The sequence below is a fragment of the Eumetopias jubatus genome, unplaced genomic scaffold (genome assembly GCF_037043125.1).
Source record: "Eumetopias jubatus isolate StellerSeaLion01/CBP00866 unplaced genomic scaffold, mEumJub1_p1.0 scaffold_9, whole genome shotgun sequence".
In the NCBI taxonomy this organism is placed as follows: Eukaryota; Metazoa; Chordata; class Mammalia; order Carnivora; family Otariidae; genus Eumetopias; species Eumetopias jubatus.
The window spans coordinates 68,088,785-68,115,462 of NW_028274815.1; the positions used below are offsets into that span (position 1 = coordinate 68,088,785).

General features: G+C 35.9%; 1 pseudogene; it reads left to right on the plus strand.

Moving 5' to 3' along the window:
• Positions 1-2,325: 2,325 nt before the first annotated feature.
• LOC114209713 (GTP-binding protein RAD pseudogene) lies at positions 2,326-7,744 on the plus strand (annotated as a pseudogene).
• The last annotated feature ends 18,934 nt before the right edge of the window (positions 7,745-26,678 follow it).

Consider the following 26,678-nt stretch of genomic DNA (forward strand, 5'->3'; position numbering starts at 1 on the left):
ATCTATATTATAATTGGCAAAACTGGTCAAGAAGAAATAAGAGTAGAGAAAAAGGAAACTTTACCAATTCTTAGAAAGAAATAAAATCTATGTAGTGTTTTATTTGATGATGCAGGCATATAAAATAAGATGAACAGTCGTATTATACATGAACGATGACATGGTAAATGTAGAATAAAGTACTTTTCCCTTTTATACATGTGTTTTAGCTTTGTGCCCTTAATTTTCCAAAATTGTAAAATAAAAGGCATATCCCGTAATTCCAACTGAGTTTAAAGACATGCACATACTTGGGCTAGTTATTAGGCCACCTACTTAAATATAAAGTCAGATCCACATTTTATAACATATATTAAAATATATTTCAGCTGGTATATATTTTTTAATGAAAAATACCAACAATATAAGGTGAGAAGGACTTTCTCAGCCAAAATTCAATAGAAGAAATAACAAGAGCAACAAAAAATCTATTAAAAAATTGATACTGTAAAGACTGAAGTTTTTGCATGCCACAATATCATTTAAAAATCAACTAAACAGCAAATAAAGAACTAAAAAAATTGCACAAATATGAAAGTTTGGCTTAATGAATATTCTCAAAATGAGAACAAAAGCACTAAAACCAAGTAGAAAAATAATTTCATTAACTATTAGTAGCAGAAGAACAATAAATGCCCTATCAGTATATATATGAAAAACATTTAGCCTAGTAATTAAATAAATTGAAATATAAACAGTAAAATACTTCTTTAAAATGATTTTTAAATAAAAAATAGCAACATGACCTCACTGATATGAGGAATTCTTAATCTCAGGAAAGAAACTGAGTGTTACTGGAGTGGTTGGGGGTGGGAGGGATGGGGTGGCTGGGTGATAGATATTGGGGAGGGTATGTGCTATGGTGAGCGCTGTGAATTGTGCAAGACTGTTGAATCACAGATCTGTACTTCTGAAACAAATAACGCAACATATTTTAAGAAAAAAGAAAAAGAAGAAGATAACAGGAGAGGAAGAAAAGGGGAGTATGTCAGAGGGGGAGATGAACCATGAGAGATGATGGACTCTGAAAAACAAACTGAGGGTTCTAGAGGGGAGGGGGGTAGGGGGATGGGTTAGCCTGGTGATGGGTATTGAGGAGGGCACGTTCTGCATGGAGCACTGGGTGTTATGAACAAACAATGAATCACGGAACACTGCACCAAAAACTAATGATGTAATATATGGTGATTAACATAACAATAAAAAATTAAAAAAAAAATAGCAAATATTTTCTTAATTGATTAATGAAGGGAAAATATAACTTGAAATGTACCTAGTCAAAAAATGCTGGTGAGAAGTGATACTTGCACAAATTTTGTGAAAAGCAATTAGGCAATAATCACCTATTTTGAATCTCAATGACTCTACTTCTAGAATTCTATACAAGAGAAATAAACTGAGATGTGGGTAAATACTTATATACAAGGAGAATTATGATAGCATAAAGTAAAATAAAAATATCAGAAACAAATTTTTAAACAGTTCCATTTTATGCAATGCATGTAAAGGAAATGTGCACATTATTCAAATCATAGTTTCATAACAGATAAGACCAAATATATGGGATTGGTTTCAAAAGTATCTTGCTTACATAAAATGGAATACTATGAATCATTTAAAATATTTTGGAAATACATTCAATAGCTAAAAAAGGCATCTGCAATATTTTGTGAGGTAAAAAAAAGTAAGGTGCAAGAAAGCATGTCTAGTATAAACTCATATTTGTCATAAAATCAAATGACAGCTACTATGAACAAGGGGTGATAATTCTTAATTCTCCTTCTCTAGCCATCTGTATTTCTGCTTCCTAGATTAACATTCATTACTTTTACAGTAAGAAAGAAAGTTAAGGAGGTATAAAGAATTAAGTTTCTGAAAAAAGGCTTACTAACATGGCAAAATATTTTTTTATGTAGTAACTAGTGTTATGTATGTGCATATGTGTATGTATGTGTATGATTGGAATAATATATATTCAAATGGTAGTACATTTTACATATGATCATTCAGTGTTTAATTTTCTCTACAATCAGAATTCTATCTCCATGCTTTTGCAAATGGAAAATAATGTATTACATGATTCTTTTTGAATAAATATGCAACAACTCATATAATAATAATAATTTAAAAAACCCAAATTCCAAAGTTAGAGAAAAAAAGAAAGAAATAAAAAGGTAGTGAGAAAAAAAAGAAAAGGTAGTGAGAAAACAAGCACTAATCAGGAACTAAAAATTGGGGATAGCTGAAATCTAATAGGTAAAATCAGCTCTGATGCTGATTTGGCACATGCCAAATCTGGGTGATGCACATGTTTTGAAGGAGAACGAGGGACAAGAGAAAACTATCCTGCTCAATGTTGACAACGTAGTGGCAAGCCCCTACAAAATTCTGGCTGAAGAGCTACATGCACAGTGTAAAAATGAGCTCGAAATAAACCTGCTCCAGGACAGAAAAGTGAGAAAACTTTTCTGTAGGTTGCCACCCATAAGAACAAGGATAGTATGTATTTGAGCACAGTGTACATTAGCATGTTAGAATGCAGCAGCTATATTTTGTCTGTTATGACCGGCACCGTTCTAAGAATTTGATCAAGATTTATAGTTAACAGTAATCAATCTGCCAGGAGTTGTACATTGTCTGGTCCAATGGCCCAGAAGAAAGTAATTCCTGAAAATTTCTTTCCAAATCATATTTTTTAAAGTAGATGTAATCTGAATAGTAAGAGTCAAATGATACTGGCAGATGACTAGAGTTGTATTCAGTCATCAAAAATTGGTCCAGGACACAATCATAGTGTATGACCAAAATGTCTCCCAGAATTATGCAGGTTTCTAGGCTTCCACTCAACCTTGCCAGGCTTCAAAAAAGTTGTGACCTTGCACCCTGTGGCTTCATCCTTTCAGGTGGCTGGTATAATTGTGCTAAGAGACAACTTCATTCTCTTCCTCCGAGCCTCTTTCAAGGCACGAATGTCATATGGATTTTCCCTCTCTGCATAACCTTCACTCTCAGCTACCATTTCTCCTTCTCTCTTTTTGACATTGATTTTAACCCAAACTTTTCCATTTTTGGAAAGAATGTTAGGTTCAGCCAGTGTGCTCGCCCACACAGTAATACCAGTCTAGCAATTACCTTCTCTTCTGCCTATTCTCATCCAGACAGTTCAGGGTTGCCTAGGTATAGAACTAGCAGACTATCCCAACCACTAGACAATACAGCTGTGTTTACTGACAACTCCAATTTTTCCACATGGGCCAAAGGCACAGTCCACCCCCTCAGGCCCTTTTCTGTCATAAAAGTTTAAATGTATAGTTACAGTTTCTTGCTTAGGGGTCATCCCTGCTTTTAGCACCCACAGTTGCAACCATAGTCTCAAGACCATTGAATAAGTAGGAAAAAAAAAGAGAGAAAGTTAAGGTGATGTGGAGAAGAATTAGATAGTCTTCCCTCATACTCTCTTCCCCAGATTCCCCAAAAAGTAGGGGAATCCTCTCTTTGGGGTGAATTCCCTCTATTGGCCCCCCTCATACTGAGTGTGAGCACACACTTGCAAAGTCATGCAAGTCAGGACTTCATGCCTTTATATCCTCCCACTTTAGACAACAGATGTTTCAAGTGGCTGTCCCAGTTTTCTATCAAAATATTTCTTTGAAGATGATATGCATGTGATATGTCCATTTGATGTTATAACTCTTTGTACCTCATTGAATGCTATGAATTGCAAAAATGTATTTCTTCATCTGAAGCAATATAACTGGGTGGTCCAAATTGGTACTGTATCTTCTGTTGCAATTTTTTTATAGTGTTGTGAGCATTTGCATTAACCATCGGGTATGCAAAACCTAGTCCAGAATGTATCTATTCCTGTCAGAACCCATTTACACCATCCCAGGGCTACTGATAGTTGCCTGATATAATCTATTTACCAGCTATGTGTCAGGGCCCTGCCCCTGGGGAGTCTGCCCCATAGCCATCTGCAGATTGTCTTTCTTGGTGGCAGACGGAACAGGTCTTGCTGGCATTTTTTGCCTCTGAGAGTGCGGCAGGAATATGTCCATCCTCATCCATCTCTGCATTGCTGCAGCTGCTCCATTTCCTCTGGTTTCATGAACCTGGCTGACCTCCTCCAGCAACTGCACCAGGATGTCAATTTGTTGGTGCCCATCAGCTTTTGATCCTGCAAAATTGTTCTTCTGATGCACATTAATACATCCTACCTAAGGCACCAAATATATTCCCATGGTGATTTCCCTAGGTCCATGCCTCATACAGACATTCCTTTAACAACACAGTTTTCCATTTGTCATCTTCTTGAACATATGGCCAGGCCATTGACCACTGTTCATGAGTTTATATACATCTAAACATAACCAGCCCCTAAAAAGGAAGTAAGCCATTGAAGGTGTTATCAATAAAGATGTTAAAAGGATTTAAGTTCCCTGGTTAACTTTCTATAAAAGACCAACTCTAAAAGCCCTTGTTGGCAGCCTTGGGATCCTTCTCATTCCTGAGAGCTTTTTCTGTATCTTCACTTAATAAACTTCTATCGCTTTACTCAAAAATAAATAAATAAAATAAATACCTGAGTTCTTATTGTCATTCAGTTATTCCATCACTACAAGGAAAACGGCATGCAATTTACCCCACAGAGTTGATTTGTTCTTACCTTCATCAATCAGAGTTTCTACAGGAGTCAGTCAGAGTGCAGTGGCCTTTCAAACAGGGTGCTTGCAATGATTATCCATAAACCAAGCAGTTTTCTTTTGATCAATTGAGATCTGTTCACAGGGCACCACTCATATGGCAGTATCAGGTGCCAACTAAGATGGTCTCAAATCAGCCCTAGAGGAAAAGAGGTTATCTGCTCATGAATATGGTAAATACCTCCTTGCATTTCTCAAGTAGCATCTTCCTATGTAAACAATTTCAATTATATTACAGAACTCTTTTGGACACTGATTTCCTTCTTAAAGTGTTTCTCTGACATTATCGAGGACATTATGGGTATTTTGGGTTTTAGGGTCAATTTTATGATCCTTAGTAATAGGGGTAGTTTCCAGTAATGCCCAAAGCAAGTCAATAATTGTCACTTAAATGGCATATACCATACTGCCACATCTAGAAATTTTCTGGTACAACTCCCAGCTATTGCTGCTGAGAGGCACTCATGGGATTTTGCCATAACCTCCAGTCTATATAAAAGCAAGTTATAGATATTTTCAGAATTGTATCTGAGTGTGGGCCATAAAAGTCCAAAAGTATTGACTAAGGCACTCCTTTTTTTAAATTCCGACATGCCTTAGTGTTATTCAGACTCCCATCAAATACTGCCTTTTCTCAGGCGGTTTTATAGATAGGAGCTAACAATATTCCTAGTTGTGGAATTTGTATCCTGCAAAACCCCAACAACCTGACAAAGTACTGTTTTTCTTGCTTAGTGTCAGGTAGGAAATACAGCAGTTTACTTTTGGCTGTCCATGGAATATCATGGATGTCTCCTGCCTAGGTTATTCCCTAAGTAATTTCACCATTTAAGTGAGTCTTAAGATCTTTCCTGGATTTATCAACCACACTTAATCATGGGTGTCACCATTACATTTAAGCCTGTCCTAGCATGTTCTTCAGTTTATGATATTATAATCTCAAGATAGTGTATTACTACACTTGGTACCAGCCTTGAGTCCCAATCTCTTCTACCCAAATTGTGACAGTAAACTGGTGAATTCATTAGCCTTGTGGCAATGTAATAAAGGTAAATTGGGATGCTTCCTATATGGCAGCAACCTGGTTGGCTCTTTTATAAGATGAGAATAGAGCATAAAGCATTTGTAGGATCAGTCATCGAGTTCCAGTCTTCTTTACCTTGTATTTTTCACACTTTTGAAAGCATACAAGGGACTGCTGTTGCTAGAGGAAGTACTACTTTATTCAAGCCTTGATAATCTACTCTTTGTCTTTATGAGTCATCTTCCTTCCTCATGGGTCACACAGGTTAACTGTACAGAGAATTTGACAGTATCAGTACTCCAAATTCTAACTTGTCACTAATTACAGTGATAATTTATTTTTCTCTACCAGATATCTAATACTGTTTTCCAATTAACAACTGTGTGATATTCTGTAAATTTTCATTTAGCATGTCCAATTAATACTAGTTGAAGGACAAACTTATATAGCTTCTATTTTACAATATTAGATAGGATAAATATTTTCTAGTCAGATATAAATATTCATCTCAATAATGCAATTCAGATAAAAGAGATAACCCCATCATATAAAGTCTGCTCAAATATTTTAATTTTTATCCAAACTTTTACCTTAACCATCAACTATTACATGTCCATATCCTCCCATTATAATTGTGGCCCCTGTTAGGATTTCACCAATAAGTTTTAGAATCACAGTGTACAGGGGTTCCATGTCAAGGAGCTCCAGGAATGTTTCTTTTCAAATCACTGTTCACTTTGTCCACACATGTGCATATGGCCTTATGGCCCCAGCCAAGGGTCAAGTAAAGAAACTAGTCAATCTTCATCCTCTTTAGTTTACCAGACTATCACTTTCTGGTAATTCGAACTCAGGTTTCTCATTGTGATCTTTGCCTTGTTTTTTTTTTTTTGTTGTTGTTGTTTTTTAATTCCTCCAAATTAGGATAAATAGAACAGATTTATTTACAGCTCTTCAATTTTGGGGGACCAGGACTGGATCCCAACTGTCTATCAAATCTCTGAAGACTTTTGTTTTGAACTCATCATTTATTCTTTCCACTCCTTAATAATGATTTAAAGACTTTCAACCTGTTGGGATGAATCTCTTGACCATTCTCTTTTTCATTCCCCATTCCCTTGTGAATCATTCTAATATTTTTTAGAATCTTTAAGTCTCATAGGGAAAGCTGAAACAACAAATCTGATATGGCTTTTTGGATCTTTGCTTGATTTTTACAGCAGGTGATAAGGAATACCCATGCAAGGGCCCACTTAATCAAAGCATTTACCATGACTTAGCAAAAGAGAATATTAAATGGATGAACATCCCAATAATCATAAAACCAAAAGTGCTGCTGCTGGGGGCACCTGGCGTGGGCAAGAGCTCTCTGGCGCGCATCTTCGGTGGTGTCGAGGATGGGCCTGAAGCAGAGGCCGCAGGGCACAGATATGATCGGTCCATCATGGTGGATGGAGAAGAGGCATCACTCATGGTCTATGACATTTGGGAGCAGGATAGCAGCCGCTGGCTACCTGGTCACTGCATGGCTATGGGGGATGTGTATGTCATCGTGTACTCAGTGACGGATAAGGGAAGCTTCAAGAAAGCCTCAGAGCTGCGGGTCCATCTGTGGCAGGCACGGCAGATGGACGACATGCCCATTATCCTAGTGGGCAACAAGAGCGACCTGGTGCGCTCTCGAGAGGTCTCCTTGGATGAGGGCCGGGCCTGTGCCGTGGTCTTCAACTGCAAGTTTACTGAGACATCCGCGGCATTGCACCACAATGTCCAGGCCTTGTTCAAGGGTGTTGTGCACCAGATACGCCTGCGCAGGGACAGCAAAGAGGCCAATGCACGTCGACAAGTGAGTACCCGGCGGTGAGAGAGTCTTGGCAAGAAGGCAAAGCGTTTCTTGGGCCACATCGTAGCACGCAACAGCCGCAAGATGGCCTTTCGTGCCAAGTCCAAGTCCTGCCACGATCTCTCTGTGCTCTAGACTCCAAAGGCACATACTGCATTGTGCATACAAATGGACAGATTGGGGGCTGGCCCAGCCACCTGCCCTGGGTGCCTCAGGGCTGGCTCGGACTCTGGGCATACCCCACCTCATGGTCATGGACAGATAGACAGTGCTGCCCGGGCAGCTCCCAGTGGCCATCAAGGGCTGGGCCCACAGTGATGCGTGTACAGGCTAGTGTGTGTCCCAAACAGCAGCCCAAGTCCAGCCCATGGGGCAGGCCTGTGTGTGGGGACAGGACTCTAGCTTTCTCCACACTTGGGGTGTGCACGCTTTGGAGGGAAACTGTTCAGTGCAGTGGTTATTTGTTTACATGCAAATTTTTGTAATAAAAGACTATTTCCTGATTTAAAAAAACAACAACAACAATCCAGCATGCCCTAAATATGCAGCATATTAGCCACTTTATTTGGGGAGTTCCACTTATCAATTAAAGGAAGGAAAGGACAATTCCATTTTTTAGTATAAACCAACTTTACAATGTCTTTTACTCAGTCCACCAGGCTAGCTGTTACTTTAGGAAAAACCTGTTGTGTGTTTGAATAATGTACAGCAGCCAGTTTTGATGGTTCAATAGCAAAATATCAGTTGTGCATTAACACAAACATCCGCCTCCATTCCACAGCATTAAAAACCAAAAAGGTTACTTTGAAGTTAGTTACTCTCATAACTTACTTTAATAAAGTTTCCTCAGGGGGCTGACTATATTAATCCACAAAATGAGAAAACTTTTTCACAATATATCCCCAGTTTCAGTAGTTTCTTGATTTTGCAAACACATAAACATGCACCTGCTACCTGGACTACCTTCTTGATGACCATAAATCATAGAAGTGCTATCTGTGTTTTCCAGAACACATTTCTCCATTGTAAATAGCCCTAAAGCGAATGGTCATAGCTCAGGCTAAAATTTGATGCGAAGACCTATTCCAACCCCATCCTTTACTTTCATTTTTTCTATTACAGAAAAAAAAATTTAACCAAGTATAGAATATTGGCTTGTTTCTCACTATATTATGTTTTTGTATATATCAAGTGAGCCAACTCCTCAGGTAATAGGTCTACCATTTCCAAATTCCATTGATAACTTACCTATAGTAACTGATCATATCACAACTTCCACCTCATACCACTATTTGGTAACCATCCAGGTATCAGGGATTTGTCATCCTCACCCCCATCACCCTTCCTTTTCCCAAACAATGTTTTCATCATGTTTCAGTGAGTCAGTGTTATTCTAGTGAATTCCACTTCTGAAGCCAACTATATCAGGGGGCCCCAAGACAACCTTCATGCTCAATGATTAGCTGGAATGACTCACAGGGCTCAGAAAAGTTATCATAGTGATGGCTACAGTTTATTACAGTGAAAGCATACAGACTGAAGTCAAGAAAAGAAAAAGGAACATGGGCAGATGCCAGGAGAAACCAGGAATAAGCTTCTAGATGTTTACTCTCAATAGAGTCTCATGGACACACTAAATTCTGTTAGAACTAGTCAATGAATTCAAAATTTTCAGAATACAACATGTATATGATCAGTTACTCCTCACAATCCCAATCACAGGTCCTGGACCTGTGCTATAGTAAAAGCACCTTTTTGCACTGAAAAGAAAAAAGAAAGGGAAGACAGGCAGATGACCAATAGGTGCATGAAAAGGTGCTTGACATTAATAATCTTCAGGGACATGCAAATCAAAACCACAATGAGATACCACCTCACACCTGTTAGAATGGCTCATTGAAAGGACAAAAGATGGCGAGTATTGGCAAGGAGGTGGAGAAAAAGGAACTCTTGTGCACTGTTGGTGTGGATGTAAGTCAGTACTGGCAGTATGGAGAACAGTATGGAAGCTCCTTAAAAAATTAATTATAGAACTACTATATGATCCAGCAATACCACTTTTGGATATATACCCAAAGGAAATGAAAATAGGATATTGAAGAAATATTTTACACTCTCATGTTCTTTGTAGTATTATTCACCATAAGCCAAGACACATAAACAACCTAAATACCTGTCAATATATGAATGGATAAAGAGAATGTGATATATATATATAGAGAGAGATATATCTCTCTTTCTAAATATATATATATCATACATGAGTATGTGTTATAGATTTATAGATATGTGATATATTTAATACATATGTTACTAATACATGTCTCAATATGTATCATATATATCATATAATATGAATATATACTATCACATATATATGAATATTATTTAGTTATAAAAACGAAGGAAATCCTTCCATTTGCAAAAGCATGGATGGATTTTGAGACTATTACGTTAGATGAATTAAGTCAGACAAAGAAAGAAAAAGACTATATGATATTACTTATATATTAATCTAAAATTCAAGACTCACAGAAACAGAGAGTAGAATGTTGGTTACCCAAGAGTAGGGGGTAGGAAATAGGGAGGTACTGGTCAGAATATAAATTTTCAGTTACAAGATGAAAAGTTCTGGAGATCTAATGTATAGCATGGTGATTATAGTTAATAATACTTTATCATATACTTGAAAGTGCTGAGAGAGTAGATCTTAATTTTCTTACCACACACACCTACACATACACACACACACACACAAAATTGGTAATTATGTGATAGGATGGAGGTGTTAGCTAACACTATAGTGGTAATTATTTAGCAATATATAAGCGCACAAAATCAACATATTTTACATCTTAAACTTACAATGCTATATGTCAAATAAATCTCAATAAAACTGAAAAAATAATTAAAATAAAAAAGGATAAAAGTTATAAAATTAGAAAACTACAGGTCAATCTCACTCATACATTTAGATGCAGAAATCCCATATACATTAATAGAAAACTAAATTCAGTGATCAACAAGCCATAATATAAAATGACCAAGCTAGTCTTATCTTGGAAAGGTAATAAGACAGTTTATTTTTTTAAATAAAAGAGAAAAATCAAATGAAAATATCAACAGATGCGGAAGGCACTAAAAACCTTTTAAAAGGAATCCATGAAGATTTATATCAATCTGTAAATACAAGAAAATTTCCCTAATCTAAGAATGGATAGCTCAATAAAACCTAAAGCAGATATAATTTTTAATAGTGGTAGTTTAGATTATTCTCTTTTAAGTAGAAAAAAGCCTGAATATTCACTCTTACCCTTGGACTTAACATTGTAAGAAAATAAAATGAAAAATGATTAGAGAATAAATAATAAAATTATTTTAGTCACAGATATAATTACATATTGATAAACCCAAAAGAATAACAAAGTTTAATAAGTTTTCTAGATATAAAAATCTAAATACAAAGTTAACTGAATTTATATTGACAGAATATGTGATTTAAAAAGTGGTTCCAATAGCAAGCAGATTAAAAAGATCACAAAACATGTAAGAATGTTAAAGAGAAAATTTTAAATCCCATATATAAAAACTTACAAAATTCCTAAATAAATGGTTATGTAATCAATTCTTATTGGTAAAAATGTATAGTATGTTTAATTATCAAGTTCTCTAACTTGATTCATATCATTTAATGTGATCAAAATCTCAGAAGTATAATTTTATGGCAGTTTACAAATTTTATGGCCTCACTAGATACCAAGGTTTTTTTCTAAAGCTATAATAATTAGAATAGTTTGGTAATTCCTCAGTAAAAATGAAAACAATGATGGCATAGAATGGAGAATCAGTTATACATTTACATGGGCATAGAAACTTGGTCTATGACAGAACTGATATTATATTTTAGTTGGTAAGAGAGGCTACACAATAAATAATACTGGAAATATTATCCCTACTTGATTATGCAACCAAAATCAATTTCAGTTTTCTAAAAGATCTAAATGTGAGTCATTAAAGAACAAACATTTCTGAAAATAATATAAGTGCATGTATCCCTCAGATTTTCCAAAGGGGAAAAAAAAAAACGAAACAGAAGCAATAGATGAAAGAGAAAGAGAAAAAGAGATTAATTTTAAGGAATTGACTTGGGTGATTGTGGGAACTGGCAAGTCTGAAATCCAGAGCAGTTCATCAGGCTGGAAACTCATGCAGGATTTAAAGCAGTAGTCTTCAGTCAGAGCTTTTTCTTCAGGAAACCCCAGTTTTCAAATTTCAATTGATTGGATGAAACCCACTTCAACTGATTGGATGAAGCCCACCTTGATTATTCAAGGGCAACCTTCTTCACTTAAATTCGACTGATTATAGATCTTAGCCATATCTACAACATACCTTCATAGCACCACCTAGATTAGTGCTTGATTAAGTACCTGAGTTCTGAAGCCTGACCAAGTTGACACATAATAAAACTATCACAGCACATATTTGAGACACTTGAGAATAAAAAAGAAACTTTACAAGACACAAAATGACATAAGAAACATAATAAAAGTAAGGATTAATAAACTTGACTACTCAAAATCAAGAATTTCAAATCATCAGTATACATATAAAGAAAGTGAAAACATATTGCAACATAAATGACTGACCAATATTTAGTATCAAAAGTATAAAAAGAACTTCTGTAAATCAAGAGGACAAAGACAAGCATCACAACAGCATATATACAGAAAATTATGAACAGATCAAACACATAAAAGAAAAACAAGTAACTAATAAAATACAGAAAGTTATTAAACCTCACTGGTAATCAGGAAAATACACATTAAAGTTTTCAAATAGACAATATTTAATATCTACTGCATGGGTGAAAATTAAATTGTGTGATAATACCAAATTCAAAATTATGTAGGTCAAAACCCATTATAGAATTTTGGGAGGAGGCGCACCTGGGTGGCTTAAATAGTTAAGTATCTGCCTTCGGCTCAGGTCATGATCCAAGGATCCTGGGATCGAGCCCTGCTTTGGGCTCCCTGCTCAGTGGGGAGTCTGCTTCTCCCTCTCCCTCTGCCTACCACTGCCCCCCGCCCTGCCACGGCTCATGCTCTCTCTCTCTCAAATAAATAAATAAAATCTTAAAAATAAAAAAAGAATGTTGGGCAGAGTGTAGCCAATATGAAGAACAATTTGGCATATTTAGTCAACTGAAATGAGTTAACTCAGAAATTTTACTCCTAGTGACCCAGAAATTTTACTCCCATTGATGTACATCAGAGAAAACTCTTCTCTCTATGCACCAGAAGACGCATCCAAGAATTTTCAGAACAACATTATTTTGTAATAGGAAAAAAAAAAAGAAATAACCCAAATGTCCATGGACAGAAGCTTGGGCTATAAATAGCTGTATATTCATAGACTATTCTACTCTGACATTGAACAACCTATGGAAATGCACATGGATGAACCTTAGAAACTCATTATCAATAATTTAAAAGCAATCTTCAGAGCAATACACAATTTTATGTGACATTCATAAGCATTTAAAGCTGAATGTAAAATTGTAAAGATGAGCAAAAGAATTATAAAATACAATTGAGAATATAATAATTTACCAGCAGAGAAAGGAGGATCAAGTTGCAAAAGGAGGAATCAGAGTTTCTAGTGTTTTGATAATGCTTAATTTCTTAAACTGAGCATTAAAATGCTACTATTGGTTATATTTTTGTTTTAAACTACATATGTTATAAATTTGGTACATATTTAATATTAAAACAAATTTTTATGCCTGGAATCCTTCAAAGTTGTAATGTTTATGTAACTGTAGGGCTTAAAAAACGTTAGTCCTCACCTGCCAATACCCTTTTCTTTTCTTTTTTTTAAGACTTTTTATTTATTTATTTGAGAGAGAATGAGATAGAGAGAGAGCACGAGAGGGAAGAGGGTCTGAGGGAGAAGCAGACTCCCTGCTGAGCAGGGAGCCCGATGCGGGACTCGATCCTAGGACTCCAGGATCATGACCTGAGCCGAAGGCAGTCGCTTAACCGACTGAGCCACCCCGGCGCCCAGTACCCTTTTCAAAAAGCACTATCGGTGGGCGCCGGGGTGGCTCAGATGGTTAAACGTCTGCCTTCAGCTTGGGTCATGGTCCCAGGGTCCTGGGATCGAGTCACACATCGGGCTCCCTGCTCCTTGGGAGCCTGCTTCTCTCTCTCTCTCCCTCTGTCTCTCATGAATAAATAAATAAAATCTTAAAAAAAAAAAGCAGTATCGGTGACTAAATATAAGCTTTTAAGAAAATATTTAAAGTAAGAGGCTTCTAAGTTGCTCAAGATCATCTTCTCCCTTCGGAGTTCTACTTCTTCACTTTTTCTCTACCTCCTACATATTTCTCCTTTTTACTTGATCATGTGGAAATTATTCCCAATGTCCATACTTTATAAGTTCACAGTGTAAAGTTGAGCCGCTACTTTATATTCTGTAAGAGGTGTTCCAGTCCTACAGCTTGGGTAGCTCTTTATTAACTGGTTTAGCATAGTGTTGTTTTCCACTTAATATTTGACAATAAAATGAAGAATTCTTTAGTTTAAATTTAGACCCTTCCAATTTGTCCATTGTAAAATCATGTAATATCATTACTATTAAGATTTATATTATTCTCCCAACAACACTCAATTGAAAATAAGAAGTTATGGTATATTTTGAATGCCCCCACCCCTTTAGGTCATATTTTGATACTAACAATCCCTGTGTAACTAAACAGGAAAGCCGTGAAGATCAATATATGACTTAAGGTTTTTTGTTTTGTTTTGTTTTCCTTCATATCTTATTTCTTTGACCTTTAGAAGATTTGCAATGGTGAATTTAGTTTTCAAAAAATGATTAAATACTCACAAGGTACTTCTGCTGCTGTTGTTTCAGGCCAGATCAATCTTAGGTGTTTTATATCTGGGTTGATGAACACATAGCCTTTAGAACTACTTTCCCACCACCAAATAGTGTTAGGCTTTCAGCTAGTAAGTTATCAGGGCTAGGATAAATAAACATTTTCTCCATAAATGAGCAAAAAAAGAATGTTTTAAAAGAGAATGCCCTGAAGTTTCTGTTTTGAAGAACTACGAAAAAAGTAGAGATCAATATAGGCATACCTCAGGTTCAGTTTTAGACCACTACAATAAAGTGAATATTGCAATAAAATGAGTCTAATAATTTTTTTGGTTTCCCAGTGCATTTAAAAGTTATGTTTATATTATACCATCGTCTATTAATGTACAATAGCATTATATCTAGAGAATAATACTTTATTTATTTAACTTTTTTTTGCATTTTTTTATTTTATGTTATGTTAATCACCATACATTATACCATTAGTTTTTGATGTAGTGTTCCATGATTCATTGTTTGCGTATAACACCCAGTGCTCCATTCAATACGTGCCCTCTTTAATACCCATCACCAGGCTAACCCATCCCCCCACCCTCTCCCCTCCAGAACCCTCAGTCTGTTTATCAGGGTCCATAGTCTCTCATAGTTCATCTCCCCCTCCAATTTTCCCCCCTTCATTTTTCCCTTCCTACTATCTTCTTTTTTTTTTAACATATGATGTATTATTTGTTTCAGAGGTACAGGTCTGTGATTCAACAGTCTTACACTTTAATCAAATACTTTAATTAAAAAATACTCTATTGCTAAAAACTGCTAACCATCATCTGAGTTTTCAGGAGGTTGTAATCTTTTTTGCTAGTGGAGGGTATTGGCTCAATGCTGATGACTGCTAACCAATCAGAGTGGTGGTTGCTGAAGTTTGGGATGCCTGTGGCAATTTCTTAAAACAAGACAGCAATGAAGTTTGCTGCATTGATGACTCTTTCTTTCACTGGAACACTTAAAGGTGATTGCAGGGTTTTTAATTGGACTAATTTCAATAGTACATATCTGTAATAAATAAAATAAAAAGTGCCATTTCTATGCTTAATTTACATGTTAGCCATATATCTTTGACAAATATTATGTCATATTTCTTCCTTCCTAGCTCTAAAAAGCAAAAAGTAGGTCCATTTAAACCACAGAAAGAAAGGCATTTACCTTATTATTCTTTGGGAAACAGAGGAAAAGGGTAAATTAATTAAAGAATTACCTTTGTAAAGTCTAAAATGAGTTTATATTTTCCATACTGCCCATTAGTAGGTTACTAATCATAATTAGAAACTTTTTGGCACATTTTAAAACATGATAAAAATCATTGTATTTTAAATGAATTGCAGATTAACATATGAAAACCAAAAGATACCATTACTAAAACATAAGTAAGTTGTCCAAAGGTCAAAGCCATCATATAGTCACACAATGATTCTAAAATTCAGTTTATTAAACATTTTTCTGAGATTTAAAAAATAGATGATAACATTGGGTCAGCATATTTACATTCCATTTATGATAAGAAGCAAATGACTGTAGCAATGTAGATATATGATCTACATGCCTGAGAGTCTTGGGAAAAAATTTCAGAAGTGTCCGGTATGGTAGGCAGAATCATGGCCTCTCAAAAACATCCATGTCCTAATTACTGGAACATGTGAATATGCTATTTTACATGTCAAAAGTGACTTTGCAGCTATGATTAAACTAAGCATCTTGTGATCAAGAGATTATTCTGAATTATCTGGGTGGGCTCAGTATAATCATAAGGGTCCACATAAGTGAAAGAGGGAGGTTGGCAAGTCAGAGGAGGACATGTAACAACTGAAGCAGAGGTTAGACAAAGAGAAAGACAGAAATAACCATCTGATAATACTAGCTGCTGGCTTTGAAGATGGAAGATGGGGTCATGAGCCAAGGAATGCAGATGGCCTCAAACAACTGGAAAAACAAGCAGAAAAGTTTCTTCTCCAGAACCTTCAGAAGAAATGCAGCCAACCCAACACCTTGATTTTAGCCCAGTGAAAGCCATTTCAGACTTCTGACCTCCAGAACTGTAGGAGAACAAATGTGTATGTTTTAAAGCTAATAAGTTTGTGGTTATTTGTTACAGCACCAATAGGAAACTAGTAGAACTAATGTGACATAGATGTTTATGTGGCAAGTTGTCTACGAGAGACAAAATAGCTTAGACAAATGCTCAGGATTCTTATCATCATGGCTTTATTATTCAAATTATCCTTACTCTTTTAATGTTTATATATTATGCTGACACACTGTTTTCAACCAATGATAAATCAAGTAGACAGAAATAAATTTGGCCATGGAGAAATGAAATAACATAACTGAGAAGTTAAAATTAAGATAGTACATCTAGATCTAGAATTCTGTAGCCTGAAAACAAAGCTCATGCCTTTCTTTCTCCTTAGCACACACAGAAGAATTAGAAAATTTGCCATATTTTATGCAGCAAATAAATTTTGATGACGAAAAGCAAATTACACAGGCCACATTCTGTCCAAAATGTACAAAACCATAAATTGATAAGAGATTTCACTTTTCAAAACCCAATCAACCAGATATTTTAGAAATACTATCCTATACATGTTTTGTACATTATGCTTGCAGATAGTCAAGTTGGTTCAGTAGAAAAGTTAGTGTATTTTAGCCAGCTTTTTTCCAAACAGATCTCCTCTCCTAATTAACCACATCAAAGTAAAATTATAGAACAGTAAAATCTATAAGATGTAGCCCAAGTTATATGTAATTGAAAGTTGTATTCAGATAAAATTTCTTGGTCTCTCTAAATTTGAGTGATGAAAAGGCAGAAAATACACTAAACATTCAACTCGAAATATAAAAAACTGCAAAAAAGTGAAGGAAAAGAAACAAAATAGAATAAAATACTAAGTTATGAAAATTGAAATAGGTGATTTAGGAATTAGAATAATAATTGCCCGAGAGGTGGTTCTTTAAAAAAAAATTAAACAAGATGAAAGTAGATCCTTATCCTAGACCACTCACAAAAATTAACTTGGAATGGATTAAAAACTTAAATATTAGAACAGAAACCACAAAACTTCCAAGAGAAAACATAAGAAAAAATTCTTTGACATGGGTTTTGGCAACAATTTTTGGATATGACACCTAAAGCACAGGAAACAAAAAATAAACAAATGGGACTATATCAAACTAAAAGACTTCTGCACAGAAAAAAAAATCAACAAATGGGAAGACAATGGGATGGGAAAAATATCTGCAAATGCTCCATCTGACAAGGAGTTTATATTAAAATTATATAAAGAATTCTTACAACTTAATATTAGAAAGACAATAACAAAGCTACTATTTAGATAAAATATTATACACACACAGAGATCAAGAGATAGACAATAGATAGATGATAGGTAGGTAAATAAATAGATGGAAGGATGGATAGATAGATAAGAAATAGACTCACATGTCTATGGAGGTTTAGAAGTTCCAAGATCTGCAGCAGGAAACTAGAGACCCAGGACAGTCAATGGTGTAGTTCTAGTCCAAATGTAAAGGCCTAAAAACCAGGAGAGCTGACGATGTGATTTCCAGTCTGAAAACCAGCAGGCTCAAAACCCCAAGAGCAGCTGAATTTTCAGTCTGAGTCTGAATGCAGGAAAAGATTGATGTCCCAGCTCAAACAGGCAGGAGGAGCTCCCTCAGCCTTTCTGCTCTATTCAGGTCTTCAATTGCTTGGCTGAGGCCCACTCACATTAAAGAGAACTATCTGCTTTACTCAGTCTCCCTATACAAATGTCAATCTCATCCAGAAACTCTCTTAGACATACCCAGAATAGTATTTGACCAAATATCTGGGCACTCTGTAGCCCAGTTAAGTTGACACGTAAAATAACCATCACAAATAGCAATGACAGGGCACCTGGGTGGCTCAGTTGGTTAAGCAACTGCCTTCGGCTCAGGTCATGATCCTGGAGTCCTGGGATCGAGTCCCACATCGGGCTCCCTGCTCAGCAGGGAGTCTGCTTCTCCCTCTGACCCTCTTCCCTCTCGTGCTCTCTCTCATTCTCTCTCAAATAAACAAAATCTTAAAAAAAAACAAACAGCAATGACAAAAGTAAATATGAATATCAACTGACTTTACCTTCAATTCTATGTCAGCACAACACATAGGCATACAAAAATTAAGATAATTCAAGGACAATTTAGTAAAGGTATATGCAGGGTACAAGTAAACCACAAAGCTTAGTGCAATACCTGACAAAGAGAGTATTGAGTCCAAGGCAACTAACAGTAACTGTGACACCCTGAGCTGAACTGCAGTGAGGAAACCAGGATAATCAGTACCTAACACCCCTTCTACTTCAATATCCTGATGGGGTTCCCCATTAACTGAACCCAACAAGAAGCCAAAGAGTAAGGGATCTCACTCAGTCCATACAGGTAACCCTGTTAGGGTGCAAAGAGGCAAGTGGGAAGATTATAACACCAAATCTCTGACAATAAAAGAATCTTTTTTCTGTAAAAAATATAATTACAAAAAATTGACTCTAGCAGTAAAAATACTTCAAACCTCACAATTGTGGAAGAACTAAAAACATTATGAGAATATTGCCTCAAAAATGGCTCCTGAACTAGATGGTTTTACGGTAATTTCTTCTAAGATTTCCAAAGAAAATATCATAAAGAAGGAAAAATGTTGAAAAAATACTTAATTAATTTTGCAAAGATCCTATGACCTAATATCAACCCTAGCCAGAAAAGAAAAAGCAATTAGAAAATCTCTTTTGGGAATATAAACATCTTAAATAACTAACAAATAAAAATTGACTTTTCATTAAAATTTAATACATCAAGGCATAGTAGTGTTTTACCCTACTTGCAAGAATTATAAAATACATTTAGTAATGAATTTCTATACTCATAAGATAAATTGGTATAGCCACTGTAGAAAACAATATGGAGGTTCGTCAAAAAATTAAAGATGGTGATACCATATTATCCAATCATTTCACTACTGGGTATCTACCCAGAGAAAATGAAAACACCAATTTGAAAAGATGTATGCACCCCTACATATTCTGTAACATTATTTACAAAAGCCAAGATATGGAAGCAATCTAAGTATCCATCAATAAATGAATGAATAAGAAAGATGTTTTGTGTATGTACACACACACACACACGCACAGACACATATATAATGAAATATTATGTAGCCATTAAAAAGGATGAGGTTGTACCATTTAGGACAATATAGAAAGACCTAGAGGGTACAATGCTAAGTGAAAGAAGTCAGACTGAGAAAGACAAACACCATATGAAGGCATGCTGGAGAGTCAAGATCTCGCATTCAGCAAGTGAATATGAGCCATCTCTCTGATCCCTGTCAGAACTCCTGACCCACAGAGTCATGACAAATTATAAAATAGTTGTTTTCTTTTAAGCCAGTAGGTCAACATAGTTTGTTAGGCTGACTAGATATGAATCAAGGGCTATAAAACTGGCTTCAGTAAAAGAGGATGAGGCTAGCACAGCAATGTGTTGAGGGCTGAGGGAGTAGGCAAGGAAAGGGGATGGAAGAGGAACAGAAGGGAGCGGAGGGAAGAGAAATGGATTGACTAGGAGAGAAGGGAGGGGAGGGGAGTGGAGGGAAGAAAGCCCATAAATAGATAACTCAATGACCTCATTTGTATTCTTAGATCCATCCAATCTGGAGTTCGCAGTTATTAGATACAGTAAATGCCCCCATTTTTTAAAGTTAGGCTGAGTTGGATTTCTTTCACAACAGACTTATAACTTGAAAGCCTCTCCCAGTAGAGGGCCTAGTCTGGCTATATACAAACTCTACACAGCAGGATAACCACTTGTCCATTAACCTTTTTAAAATATTGATGTGGATTAAAGTGAATACGGGGAAGGTAAAATTCACTTCAGCTCCCACAGGTTTGTCTTGTTTTCCTGGGGAACGAATTATATGACAAAACCAGGTCAGCAAGGTTTATGATTGGTAGAAATATAAACAGAAGGAATTGAAAGGGAGTTTAATTTTATTTTTCTTGAAATCTGATGTTACTAGCGATGGGCATAAGTCACATAATCAATTATTACGATTTGCATTTTAGTTCTTTTTCTAACTGTGTTATCATTGCTAGATCCATCTTCAGAAATGAGATTTACAATTCAGAATACCTAAGAGATTTCCTCATTTTGATTCTGCTAGAGCTACAGAGGGGAAAAATGATTTAATTATTTTGATCTGATGAGACTATCAGAGTTCCTTGCATACATAGCTTTCCTCCAGCCATTTTCAAAATGAAATAAAATAGTCTTTGAACACTATCCTCTTATTAATCACTTCCATTTTACACATTTTTGCAAACTCTGTTGTGGCTACTTACAGAAATATATCTCATCAGTCCTTGAACAAATCTAAGGAAATAATAACCTATTGGACACTGTACTGTAAAAACAACTTCATGTTGTACTACAATGGAAATATCAATAAACAGGTTCTAAACAAGGTTGACTGTAGAAGGGACAGAAAGAAGAGAAATCACCTTGTCGCTTAGTCATTTTGAAGTCAGCTGGATGTGAAATCAATGGTCAGCAAAGAATATGGGAAGTGCCCAGAAAGTTGATCAAATCAGTCAATCTAAAGATTTACTCCTTTCATGCAACAGAACCAACAAAATTTAAATGAGAATTTAATAAAAAATAGACTTACTACTAAAAATTACTCTATAGTTCGTTTACAAAGGCTGGATAGTAAGATAACTTCATATATTTGAGAAAGACTTCTCAAGTTTTCAAGTGGACATGGTTCATTTTGAGAATAGAAAGAGAATTTTAAAATGTTGAAAAGTATTTAAACTTTCAAAATGTTGCAGATATTGTGCCTAATAATAAAATAGCCAAGTCTGTAAAAGAGAACAGTTCTTCTAAAAACAGGAATTGATATAAACATATAAGATTATATATATTTAATATGACAGCTATTAGGTTAAAAGACAGAAGGCATCAAAGTATGTATAAGAAATCAGTCTATCTGCCTTTAGACTCACCTTTTTTACCTATGGATTATTAGGTAAATCTCACTTTAGTAAAAGAGAAAACATGCACACACAAACATTAAACTAAATGTTCACAAATTGCAGACAAGACTATTTAAAGTGATTTAGTACCCTGATTGGAACAGTTTTTCAGAAGACAAAAGCTAATGTATAATGTATAATGTTTTTCAGAAGGCAAAAGGTATTGTCTCCCTCAGGAATTAGCGTCCATATGATTAGAGCTGGTTTATCAGTATCCCAACTTTTTTAGCCCTCGGCCAGGATAACTCACAGTGACCAAGTGCTTGATAACATACCCTATATTGATGGCCTTCCCCCCCGTTTCACTTTCCCATACCCAAGAATATTTTAGTACCCTTCCCAATAAACTGCTTGAGCACAAATATTTATTGCAGTGTCTGATTTTAGACAATCCGAAGTAAGATGTATGAAAACAATTCTCATTGTTTTGAAATTATGTTAACATTTTATAATTCTCTAGATGTTCACAAACTACATTTTTTCTAATTTTTATTGCACTCCATTTTTAAATTGCAAAACCAATAAATGTGTGCTTTTTCAGTTCAAAATATTGGAAAAAGTTTTGTTTCATCTCCATTTTTTTTATTTTGAAGATTTTATTTATTCATTTGAGACACAGAGATACAGAGAGAGAGAGCATGAGCAGTGGGAGAGGCAGAGGGAGAGGGAGAAGCAGACTCCCGGCTGAGCCGGGAGCCCGATGTGGGGGCTCGATCCCAGGACCCTGGGATCGTGACCTGAGCCGAAGGCAGATGCTTAACCATCCGAGCTACCCAGGTACCTCACATCTCCATTTTTATTCCTGCCTCATTTAGGTAACCCTGTTTGTCCAAGGTACTGTAGTATATAACCTTACACAATTTATTTGATGCTCATAAAGACATACATAATGAGGGATTTCTCTATTTCCAGATTTATTGAGTCATTATTGTCATTAACATGAGTTTAAAGTGTACAACACAATGATATGATACACATTATACTGTGAAATGTTCACCACAATAAGGTTATGTGATATATCCACCAGCTCACATACTTACCATTTTTTGTGTGAGTTTTACAATTTACTTTATTAACTTTTATGTAATACTGTATTATTAATCACCTTGCTATACATTAGATCCCCAGAAATTATTCATGTAATAGATGGAAGTTTGTACATTTTGACCAACATCTCCACATTTCCCCCACTATCCCCAGCCCCTGGCAACCAGCATACTAGTATTTCCAAACTTCAGCTTTTTTAGATTCCACATACAAATGAAAACACACAATATTTGTCTTTCTCTGTCCAGATTATTTTACTTGGCATGATGTCTTTGAGGTCCAACCATATTGTCACAAAAGACAGGATTTCCTTCTTTCATATGGATGAATGACATTCTGTTATATTTATAACACATTTTCTTTATCCATTTATCCATTGACAGACACTGAGCTGATTTCCATGTCTTGGTTAATGTGAATAATGCTCCTATGAACATGGGGGTGTAGATATCATGTCAAGACGGTGATTTTGATTCCTTTGGATACATACCCAGACGTGAGATTGCTGGATCAAACGGTAGCTCTAGTTTTTTGAGAAGACTTCATACTGTTTCCATAGTGGCTACACCAGTAGCCTTCCCTTTTCTCCACTCTTTGCCAACACTTGTTATTTCTTCTCTTTTTGATAATAGCCCTTCTAACAAGTGTGAAGTTGTATCTCACTGTGATTTTGATGTGCTTCTCCCTGATGATTAGTGATGTTGAGAAACTTTCATGTACGTGTTGGTCATTTGCATGTCTTCTTCTGAAAAATATCAATTCAAGTCTTTTGCTCATTTTTGAATTGTACTTTTTTCTGAGTTATATGAGTTCCTTATATATTTTGGATATTAACCCCTTATGAAAAGATGGTCTGCAGATATTTTTCTCTCGTTCTGTAGGTTACCTTTTCATTTTGGTGAATGTTTATTTTACTATGCAGAAGCTTTGTAGTTAAATATAGTCCCAATTGTTTATGTTTGCTTTTGTTATTTGTGCTTCTGTCATATCCAAAAAAATTGTTGCTAAGATCAGTGTCAAGAAGATTTTAACCTATTTTTTTTCTATTAGGTTTACAGTTTTGGATCTTCCTCTTCCATTTTTGTCTTCAAGCCATTTTGATTAAATTTCTGTGAGTGGTGTAATTAGGGGTTCAAGTTCATTCTTTTGCATGTGGATATCCAGTTTTCCCATCACCTTGACTGGAGAGACTATTTTTGCTCATTGGGTATTGTGGCTCCCTTGTCAAATATTAGTTAACCATACCTGCATGAGTTTGTTTCTGGGCTCTTGATTCTGTTCCATTGGTTTGTGTTTGTTTTTATGCCAGTACCATTTTGATTTAATTACTCTAGCTATGTAGTATGATTTGAGATCAGGAAGTAATGCTCTTCTTTCTTTAGATGGCTTTAGCTATTTGGGGTCTCTTGTGGTTCCATACAAATTTTAGGTGTTTTTTTTTTTTTCTATTTCTGTAAAAAATGCCATTGAAGTTTTGATAGGATTGCATTGAATCTATAGATGGCTTTGGGTAGTATATTCATATTAACAATATTAATTCTTCCAACTCATGAACATTTTTTCCAGTTATATTTGCATCTTCTTCAATTTCCTTCACCAGTGTCTTATATTTTCCAATCTTTAGGCTCTTTGGTGGAATTTATTCCTAAGTATTTTTTGTTTTTGATGCGACAGAGAAGGGGATTTTTTTCCAGATATTTTGTTATTAGTATATAATAACATAACTGATTTCTGTATATTGATTTTGTATCTTGCAACTTTACCGAACTCATTGATTAGATCTAACAGGATTTTTTTGGTGAAGTTTTTAGAATTTTTTCTTTTTTTAAGATTTTATTTAAATTTGAGAGAGAGAGAGAGAGAGACCACAAGTAGGGGGAGCAGCAAAGGGAGAGGGAGAACAAGACAATCTGCTGAGCAGGGGGCCAACGCTGGGCTCGATCGCAGGACCCTGGGATCATGACCTGAGCCAAAGGCAGATGCTTAACTGACTGAGCCATCCAGACACCCCATGAAGTCTCTAGGATTTTCTATATATAAAATCATATCATCTGCAAACAGAGACAATTTTACTTCTACTTTTCCAATTTTTTCTTGCCTGATTGCTCTAGTTAGGACTTCCAGTACTGTGTTGGATAGGAGTGGTGAGAGTGGACACCTTCTCATGTGCTTGATTTTTGAAAAAAAAACAAAAAACAAAACACTGAATATGGTGTTAGCTGTAGGTTTTTCATATTTGGCCTTTTTTATGTTGAGGTACACTCTTTTTTTTAAGATTTTATTTATTTATTTGACAGAGAGAGACACAGTGAGAGAGGGAACACAAGCAGGGGGAGTGGGGAAGGGAGAAGCAGGCTTCCCGCTGAGCAGGGAGCCCGATGCGGTGCTCGATCCCAGGACCCTGGGATCATGACCTGAGCCAAAGGCAGACACTTAATGACTGAGCCACCCAGGTGCCCCTCGAGGTACATTCTTTCTATATTCAATTTGTTCAGTTTTAGTCATGAAAGGACATTAAATTTTAATGATTCTCTGCATCTATTGAAATAATCATTTTTATCTTTTATTCTGTTAATGTGGTACATAACATTTACTGATTTGCGTATGTTGAACCAGCCTTGCATCCCAGAGATAAATCCCACTTGATCATGGTATAGGATCTTTTTAAATATGGTATTAAATTCAGTTTGTGTTAGAAAGTGGAGGAGGGTCAGTAATGTATCCTCCAGACTGAGAACAAAAAAATAAACAAGCCACTCCACACCATTTACACAGAATTTTATTCAGGGTAACTTACTGGCAAGGGTTAATCGAATGTACAGGCAATTCAGGTGGTATGCAGCCTCTATTCTCTGCCCTTTCTCTACACCTATTCAGACCTCTAGTTTTTATGGATCGAGGGGCATGGTAGTGAGGTCACAGGGTAGTTATCTAAAGTGGACCATCGTTAGGGAAGATCAGAACAAGCCCTCACACATTTTAGTCAGGGTCCACATTAACCTCCAGGAGGCCTGGGACACAAAGCACCAAGGGAGTTCTCTGTGGGCATGAACAAGATGGACAGCTAAAGATGGAGTCAGTTTTGCCAGCACTCCTACAGTTTGCTAATAATTTGTTGAGAATTTTTACATCTATATTAATCAAGGATACTAGTCTATAGTTTTCTTTTCTTGTAGTGTCCTCCTCTGGCTTTGGAATGAGAGTAAGGCTGATCTCATGAGACTGAGAATCTTCCCTCTTCAACTTTTTGGAAGACTAGGAGAAGGACTGGTGTTCACTCTTTTAAAATGTTTGGTAATATTTACTGTGAAACCATCTGGTCCTGAACTTTTCTTTGTTGAGAGGATTTTGATTACTGAATTAGCAGATGCTGGGATGATCTAGGGGTCTGGGTTCACAGGAGTCTTCAGGGAGCCACCTAGGGCTATGAGAGTATGTCTGGTGCTAGGATGGGCTGGCTCTGGGGTCTGCCATGAAGTCAGGTGTGACTTCACTGTCCTTCTTCCATGAGGTGGGGATCTTACTTTCCACTATGATGCCTGGGCTTGGGGAAGGGGTGATGAGTGTAATGTGTATCTATCCTCCTACCCTCATCAATGAGTCTTTTCTTATGCTTTACCCAGGTGCTGTACTCCCTTGCTTGGAATTCTTAGCTCTTGTGAAGGTATTTTCATACATGGAATGTTGTTCAAAGTGATGATTCTAGGGAGGAGAAGAGCACTAGAAATTCCTATGCCAACACTTTGCTCTCTCTCCTTTTTAAAATGCTTGCTTTCTTCTTTTTATTCCTTCATTAATGTGTAAAAAATTAGTCTCACATTGAATTTTAATTCCGTTTTTTACTGTATTGCAGTTATGTCAATTCTCCTTCCAAGAATTATCAGTTCATAACTCTTATCCATTATCTATTGAATTCTTAGAAGTGTTTTATACTATTTCTAGAGATTCTTCTGTACTATTTCTATGAGTTAGAATAATATGTTTTATAAATTTAAATTGACTATATAGCTGTGATCAAA